This window comes from Eumetopias jubatus, unplaced genomic scaffold (assembly GCF_037043125.1).
Source record: "Eumetopias jubatus isolate StellerSeaLion01/CBP00866 unplaced genomic scaffold, mEumJub1_p1.0 scaffold_7, whole genome shotgun sequence".
Taxonomy (NCBI): domain Eukaryota; kingdom Metazoa; phylum Chordata; class Mammalia; order Carnivora; family Otariidae; genus Eumetopias; species Eumetopias jubatus.
In genome coordinates, this window is record NW_028274813.1 from 105,346,476 (window position 1) to 105,354,988 (window position 8,513).

Consider the following 8,513-nt stretch of genomic DNA (forward strand, 5'->3'; position numbering starts at 1 on the left):
AGGGAGAGGGAGAGAGAATCCCAAGGAGACTCCATGCTTAGCATGGAGCTGGGACTCGGGGCTCGATCTTACAACCCTGAGATTACGACCTGAGCCAAAACCAAGAGTTGTATGCTTAACCGACTGCACCACCCAGGTGCCCCTTCTTTGAGCACTTTGAACATGTTATCTCAGGGCCTTCTGCCTGCCATTGTTGCTGTTAACTTCATTTGGGTTCTGTTGTAAGTGATGATTTATTTTTCTCTTGTTGCTTTCGAGATTCACTCCTTGGGGCGCTCGGCTGGCTCAGCTGGCAGAGTTTGTGATCTCAGGATTGTGAACTCAAGCCTCATGTTGGGCATGGAGACTATTTAAAATAAAAATTAAAAAATATATATATATTCCCTCCTTGTCTTTGGCTTTTGGCATTTTTACTATGATATGTCTGTTAGTGGATCTCTTTGAATGTATTCTCTATGGAATTCACTGGGCTTCCTGGATATGAAAATCACTGTTTTTCTATAATTTGGTAAGTTTTCAGCTATCATTTCTTCAAATATTTTTTTCTGCTCCTTTCTCTCTTCTCTCCTTCTGGTACTCCCATTACACATATGTTGGTGTGTTTAATGGTGTGCCACATTTCTCTGAGGCTCTTAACTTTTATTCATTGTTTTCCTCTCTCTTCTTTGGATTACATAATCTCTATTGATCTATCTTCAAGTTTGCTAGTTCTTTCTTCTGCTAGTTAACATCTACTATGAATCCCTGTGGTGAATTTTTTCATTTTAATTACTGTACTTTTCAACTCCAGCATTTCCATTTGTTTATTTTTAGATAATTTTTATCCCTTTATTAATATTCTCTATTTGATGTAACATTGTCCTCATACCTTATTTTACTTCCTTAAACATATTTGTAATAGCTACTTTCAAGTCTTTTTCTGTTAAACTCAATATCTTGTTGCTTTCACAGGCAGTTTTTGTTGACTGTTTTTTTCCCAACATATAGGTCATACTTATCTGTTTCTTTGCATCTCTCATAATTTTTTGCTGCAATGGCAAATCCAGGCTATCACCTGTGCCTCTGACCAGCCAACTATAAATTGGAGGTTCTCAGGACCCCCCCTCCTCAGACTTGATTAATTTGCTAGAATGACTCACAGAATTCAGGAAAACAGTTTACTTACTAGATTACTGTTATAAAAAGATATAACTCAAGAACAGCCATGTGGAAGAGATACATAGCCCAAAGTATGTGGGAAGGGATGCTTTCCATACTCTCTGTGGGTACACTGCTCTCCCTTGCATCTCCCTTGTATCCACCAATCCTGAAGCTCTCTGAACCTCATCCTTCTTGGTTTTTATGGAGGCTTCATCACTTGGGTACAATTAATTAAATCATTGGCCATTGATTCAACCTCCAGGCTCCTCTCCTCTCTGGAGGTGATTAATATCATATCAGTAGTGATAAATCATAAATCATGTACTCTTGAAATGAGGTGATGAAAATGGCAATATATCTATGTAGTTTTCCTCTCAAAAACACATTACCCCTTGGGGTGCCTGGGGGTCTCAGTTGTTAAGCGTCTGCCTTCATCTCAGGTCATGATCCCAGCGTCCAGGGATCGAGCCCCACATCCGACTCCCTGCTCAGCGGGAAGCCTGCTTCTCCCTCTCCCACTCCCCCTGCTTATGTTCCCTCTCTTGCTGTGTCTCTCTCTCTGTCAAATAAATAAATAAAATCTTTTTTAAAAAACCACATTACTCCAGTCTAATCATGAGAAAAACATCAGACAAGTCCCAATAAAGGGACATTCTACAAAATATCTTACCAGTATGCCTCAAAACTATCAAGGTCATCAAAACAAGGAAAGTCTAAGAAACTTACAGCCCAGAGAGGACTCTAAAGAGACATGAGAACTAAATATAATACAGTATCCTGGAGAGGATGCTTGAACAGAAAAAAGATATTAGATAAAAACTAAACAAATCTGAATAAACTATTGATTCATTAATTATAACAAGTGTATCATACTAGTAATAATATGTTAGTGATGGGGCAAATGTGTGTGCGATATATAGAAATCTCTGCACTATTTTCAGATCTTTTCTGTAAATTTAAAACTTTTCTAAACAATAAAGTGTATTTAAAAATACATGATTGCTGAATAGAGTTCAGGCTATGAGGCTATGACCACAGGGATGATTTATCATAGAAAATCTGTGAATGTAATTTTCCACATTAATAGATTAAAAGAGAAAACTTACGAGTATCTCAATACCATCCTGTACTACAAGAAAAAAAATCACAGCAAACCCGGAATAGAATGGAACTAGCTTAACTAGAAGAGTTTCTAGGGGAGCCTGGGTGGTTCAGGGGGTTAGGCATCTGCCCTCAGCTCGGGTCATGATCCTAGGGTCCTGGGATGGAGTCCTGCATCAGGCTCCCCACTCAGTGGGGAGTCTGCTTCTCCCTGTACGCCTCCCCCTGCTCGTGATCTCTCTCTCTCTCTCTCAAATAAATAACTCTTAAAAAAAAAAAAAAAGGAAGAGTTTCTACCAGAATCCTTTTGAGGCCCAGTACAAAATGAAGATTCACGACCTTTGTTCAAAATTACTAAGAATTTATTTTATTTTATTTTTTTAAAGATTTTATTTATTTATTTGACAGAGAGGGAGAGAGACAGCTAGAGAGGGAACACAAGCAGGCAGAGTGGGAGAGGGAGAAGCAGGCTCCTGGCCGAGCAGGGAGCCCGATGCGGGGCTTGATCCCAGGACCCTGGGATCATGACCTGAGCTGAAGGCAGATGCTTAACGACTGAGCCACCCGGGCACCCCAAAATTACTAAGAATTTAATGAAAGCGACTGCAGACCTGGGGTCTTATGAGCACAGGGTACCTGCATAGACCCTGCCCATGAAGCCCCACCTATCTACAGCAAAGTTCACACTTAATGGTGGTCCAATGAAAGCTATGACCAGAATAAGAAAAAGATACCCACTATCATTGCTTCAGTCCAATGTCTCTATTAGATTTCCCAACCAGTTAAATCAATCAAGAAAAATAACAAAAAGTATAGATTTATAAGGGAAAACAAAATTGTCACTTTCAGATGATATGCTTGTCTACATACAACATCCAATAGAATCTACAATCATTAGAACCAGAGTTTAAGATTGCTGAATGCAAGAGTGAGAAATAAAAGTCAATCGCATTACTATACACCAATAATAAGCAATTATGAATTGCAATTTTTAAAAATCTGTATTAGTCAAGTACCTGGCTGGCTCGTTGGTGGAGCAAGCAATTCTTTTTTGTTTGTTTGTTTTTTTGTTTTTTAAGACTTTATTTATTTATTTGAGAGAGAGAGAGAGAAACAGCATGAGAGGGGAGAGGGTCAGAGGGAGAAGCAGGCTCCCCGCTGAGCCGGGAACCTGATGTGGGACTCGATCCCAGGAGTCCGGGATCGTGACCTGAGACGAAGGCAGTGGCTTAACCAACTGAGCCACCCAGGCGCCCGGAGCAAGCAGTTCTTGATCTCAGGGTTTTAAGTTCAGGTCCCACCTTGGGTATAGAGATTACTCATGAATAAAATCTTTAGGGACACCTGGGTGGCTCAGGTGATTAAGTGTCAGACTCTTGATTTTGGCTCAGGTCATAATCTCAGGGTGGTGGGACTGAGCCCTACCACGGCACCAGGCTCAGCATGGGTGTCTGCTAGTCCCTCTTCCTCTGCTCCCCGGCCCCCTGGAATAAATAAACAAAACACTATACCTTGGCTAATTGAATATAAATAAAAATAAATAAATAAACTCTTTTTAAAAATAAAACAAATCATACTCAAAATCCCAATGTAGGAACAGACAAAATCAGAATGACTTTAGTTGACTAGGACAAAATTTAGATGTCAGGGAGCTTACTCTTCGCTTTGGCCCTTAAAGGTGCCCCAGAGCAATGTTTTGAATACTAAGACTTCCGGAGTCAGTAGAGGGAATTAGCCTCATTTGCATACCCATAATACACTGCGAACAGTATAACTGTTTTCAAGTAAAAAAAATTTTCTTATTTGTCTTAGAATTCTAAGTGTGAGGATGTTATTTTCAGAATTCCTGGGGTAAATTTCTGCAGGCACTAACTCCTGTGACAAATAGCCACCCTCAACGTTTTAGGAGTTACATTTTGCTGAAAAAATGAGTTAGGACCTTTGCTTTTCATACTCTGGTTTCTCTTCATATCGTATAAGTCTTTCGCCTTTTACTAAAGATTTCCGTGGAGAGAAACGATTCTGAGTCTTAGCTCAATTTTTTGTAGGCCTTGTTATTTCAACGGGCCTATATGTAAAGTTTAAATAAAGATTTAAGTTTTATTGTGCAATTACAACCAGTTATAACAAAATTCTTTAATTTGGTGCTTAAAGTCGTGTCTTTTTTTGTGCGACCTTTATGCTGTATGTTTTCACCTTTGTTTTGTTTTTATTTCCTTGCTTAGCATGGTTTTGTTTGAGTTTCATGGTACTTTGCGAGAAGTTAGTAACTTTTCTGCACTTAAGGGGTTTTGAATTCACAGTGTACGTACCACACACCTTGTGGGTTGTCAGTAATTTTCTCAGTACAGTATCTTCTCTAGCCCACGGAGTGAGACACTAAAGCTGACTTTCGGAGGTAATCCAACCCCAACTAATAAAGTATATAGAGAAACCTAAAGATTTATTACGAGGAACTGGCTCACGCAACGAAGGAGGCGGAGAGATTTTAGGATTTGCTATCTTCAAGTTGGAGGCCTAGGAAAGCTGGTGGTGTAGTTCCAGTTCAAACTGGAAAAACTGAAAAGGAAAGGGGACAGTGCTGTAAGTCTGGGTCCAAGAACCAGGAGTGCCAAAGACCAAGAACAGTAGAAAATATGTCTCCCAGCTCAAGCACAGAGAGCAAATTTGCTCTTCCTCTGCCTTTTTGTTTTCTGTTTGGACTCTCTGTGCATTGGATGATGCCCGCTGCGATGATGAGGGTGATCTTTACTCACTCTGCTAATTCAAATGCTAATCTCTTCCAGACACACCCAAAAATAATGTTTACCAACTATCTGGGTATCCCTTAGCCCATCAAGCTGAAATACAAAATGAACCATCACAGGGGTTCCTGGGTGGCTCAGTCAGTTAAGCCTCTCTGCCTTTAGCTCAGGTCATGATCCCAGGGTCCTGGGATTGAGTCCCATATGGGGCTCCTTGCTCAGTGGGGAGCCTGCTTCACCCTCTCCCTCTGCCTGCTGCTCCCCCTGCTTGTGTTCTCACTCTCTCTCACACAAATAAATAAAAATCTTAAAAAAAGAAAAGCAAAACAAAGCAAAACAAAAATCACAGCCACCTTCACCTCTGAGTTACATCCTCATAACCACTCCACGTTGGAAGCCACTCTGTGCTCTCTTGACCATCCATGGACCCAGAGCACCTGGACTGCTTTTCTCCTGACCTCGTAGGCTCGGCTTGCTTGTCTCTCCTTGGGCAATAACTCCTGCCCGCTGTCTCTTTCTTGGGATACTTCCCTCCAAAGGCTGACAGCCAGGACAAAACATTCATTTAAACCCAGAGGAAATGGATACTCAGAATGGTGGAGATCACAAAATCAGAGGGGTGAATCTGGGACTACCATCCATCCTGCCTTTCAGCCCCAAGAATTCTTCACATTGCTTTAAGATTTTGCTCTCAGATGCCTCCAGATTTGCCTTTGGGGTAGGTACTCTGTACTGGAGTATGGAGCAGGAGGTGATGGTGGGGGCTATGGATGTGGGAGGCTTTGACCTAACTACAGAAGAAAAAGGACTGGATCACCATCTCCTCTCAACAGTTCAGTCCATTGATCAAGTGGAAAACCTAAGCCTAGAACTTGCTGGATCCCTAGCTCTGCACTGTCCAATATGGAAGCCAGTGGCCATGTTGGCGATTTATATTTAATTAACTAAATAAAATTTAAAATTCAGTTCCTCAGACTTACTAGTCACATTTCAAGTGCTCAACAGTCACGTGGGAGTAGTGGCTGCCATTTTGGACAGCACAGAACGTAATCATTTCTATCACTGCTACCCTAGGTCAAGAAGCTCCCAACATCTACACCCCAAGGCAGGAGTCACTAAACCACCTCACTTCCACAGGGCAGCTGGGCTGGGCTGGGGCTTAAAAGAGAGGTGGCCAGGGTGGCTGACTTTAGGAGATCTATGGTAGACCCCTTTCCTGCCTCCTTTTCACTTAATTGCCCTTCTCGCACCTCACAAAGTAAACCTTTTCCGGTCATCCACCCTAACTTTACCAAGGCGCAATGCTGGAGGATGTAAAAACTTTCAGGGCTCCCAATAAATGTCAATTTGAAATATTTACATCAATTTGGAGGAAGGAAATGAATCTGGACAACAAATTCTTTTGTATATTTTTAAAAATTCCTTTTTTTAAAAGATTTTATTTATTTGACAGAGTGACACAGCAAGAGAGGGAACACAAGCAGGGGGAGTGAGAGAGAAGCAGGCTTCCCGCTGAGAAGGGAGCCCAATGAGGGGCTTGATCCCGGGACTCTGGGATCATGACCTGAGCTAAAGGCAGACACTTAATGACTGAGCCACCCAGGCACCCCATATATATTTTAAAAATTCTTTTGCAAATTAATAGATTTCCAAATCTTTTCTTTCAACAAAATTTAAGGACTTCATTTGTCACTAATAGTTCATTATGTGATAGTGAGTGACACCGTTGAAACTCCTTCCATCCACTGACTTATGGGAACAAGATTTCTTAGGTTACAACTATAAAAAAGAAAAAGAAAAAAAAAGCATTGGAGAGAAACCCTGTCTTTTCTGGCCATAAGTAACATGCATCCATTTAATTAAGAAATGTATTTCCAATAAGATGACACCTTTATGTTTAATAATTATCAAAATTTGTAGTATGTTTATGTTGTATGGATCAAGTATGTAGTACTAATAATTGCAATAATAAATTAATACAGAAGGAAAACATTAATGCATAGAATTTTAAGTCCAATGTGGAAAATGTTTTATTTTTTTCAAAGATTTTATTTATTTATTTGACAGAGAGAGTCACAGCGAGAGGGAACACAACAGGGGGAATGGGAGAGGGAGAAGCAGGCTTCCCGCCCAGCAGGGAGCCCAATGTAGGGCTCCGTCCCAGGACCCTGGGATCATGAGCTGAAGGCAGATGCTTAACGACTGAGCCACCGAGGCACCCCAACGTGGAAAATGTTTTAAAATTCAACTAATGTACTTATTTTGTCTTAGTGAAATATGACTGAGTTATCAATAAAACACTTTCAGGTATAAAAATATTTGTATTAAATTCTTGGTGAAATGGAAGTAGAAAAAAGTTTGAGAAGAGAAAGGAATTAGGTAAACAAACAATTTTTCAAGTTTTTTTAATTAAAAATATTTAATTTTTTAAAATAGGGGACCCCTGGGTGGCACAGTTGGTTGGGCGACCGACTCTTGGTTTCAGCTCCAGTCAAGATCTTGGGGCTGTGGGATCGAGCCATGTTGGGCTCCGCACTCAGTGTGGAATCTGCTTGAGATTCTCTTTCCCTCTTCCTCTGCCCCTCCCGCTCATGTGCGCGCTCTCTCTCTCAAATGTAAAAAAAATCTTAAAAAAAAAATTATGATGGTACTTATCAAATCTCTTGGGCATTTATCTTCCATTGACTACATTTTAAAGTGATATAACAGCTTACAGTATCAGTATTTACAATGCACAAAATATCTATTTAAATGTATGATATTGTAAGTTATCTTATGGAAACTATACGTATGATCTTTAAAGTGTGCACAAGGAATATGTATTTTCAAACTTCTTTTAGGAGCTATAAGAGCAAAACGTTGGACTCCCTGACCTTTTTTTTTTTAAGATTTTATTTATTTATTTGAGAGAGAGAGAATGAGAGAGAGAGAGCACGAGAGGGAAGAGGGTCAGAGGGAGAAGCAGACTCCCCGCTGAGCAGGGAGCCCGATGCGGGACTCGATCCTGGGACTCCAGGATCATGACCTGGGACTCCCTGACCTTTAACAGGTGGGCCTCCCGGCAGGAACTGAGCACTAAAGAGAAGCAGCGCCCCTGTGTGGCCAGTAGAGAGGCTGCAGCAAAAATGAGCAAGGAGTCCTAGAAAGAAGGTAAATCTGGGGACAAGAGCTGAGACCTAGAAGTTTAATCCAACTTCCACAGGAGAGTCTCTCTCCACTGCACAATCTGTAAGTGTTAGGTGTTGCTCCTATGCTCGGACCTGCCACTTGCAGCTGTGGTGCCTGGGATCTGACCACAACAAATAGGAACCAGAGAACAATCTACAAGAATACGCAAGGATGATTTAACAATCTCTTGATGCGGATCTCCCCTGGAAGAGATTGGAGCAAAACCATTTAACAATAATCCCATGAGTGCAGAAAAAGTAATAAATTCGAAATCTCATTCATTGTACATACATACATATATTTAATCCGAACATACTAGAAATAGAAGGGAATCTGCCCAATCTAATGAAGAATACCAAC

The 8,513-nt window shown here is 40.8% G+C and overlaps 1 non-coding gene across 1 annotated transcript; it reads left to right on the forward strand.

The window, feature by feature from the left end:
• The first annotated feature begins 4,191 nt into the window (after positions 1-4,191).
• Positions 4,192-4,311, forward strand: LOC114206592 (U5 spliceosomal RNA). The gene has a single exon (XR_003608677.2). It is a non-coding gene; the product is annotated as a U5 spliceosomal RNA (small nuclear RNA).
• Positions 4,312-8,513: the final 4,202 nt, after the last annotated feature.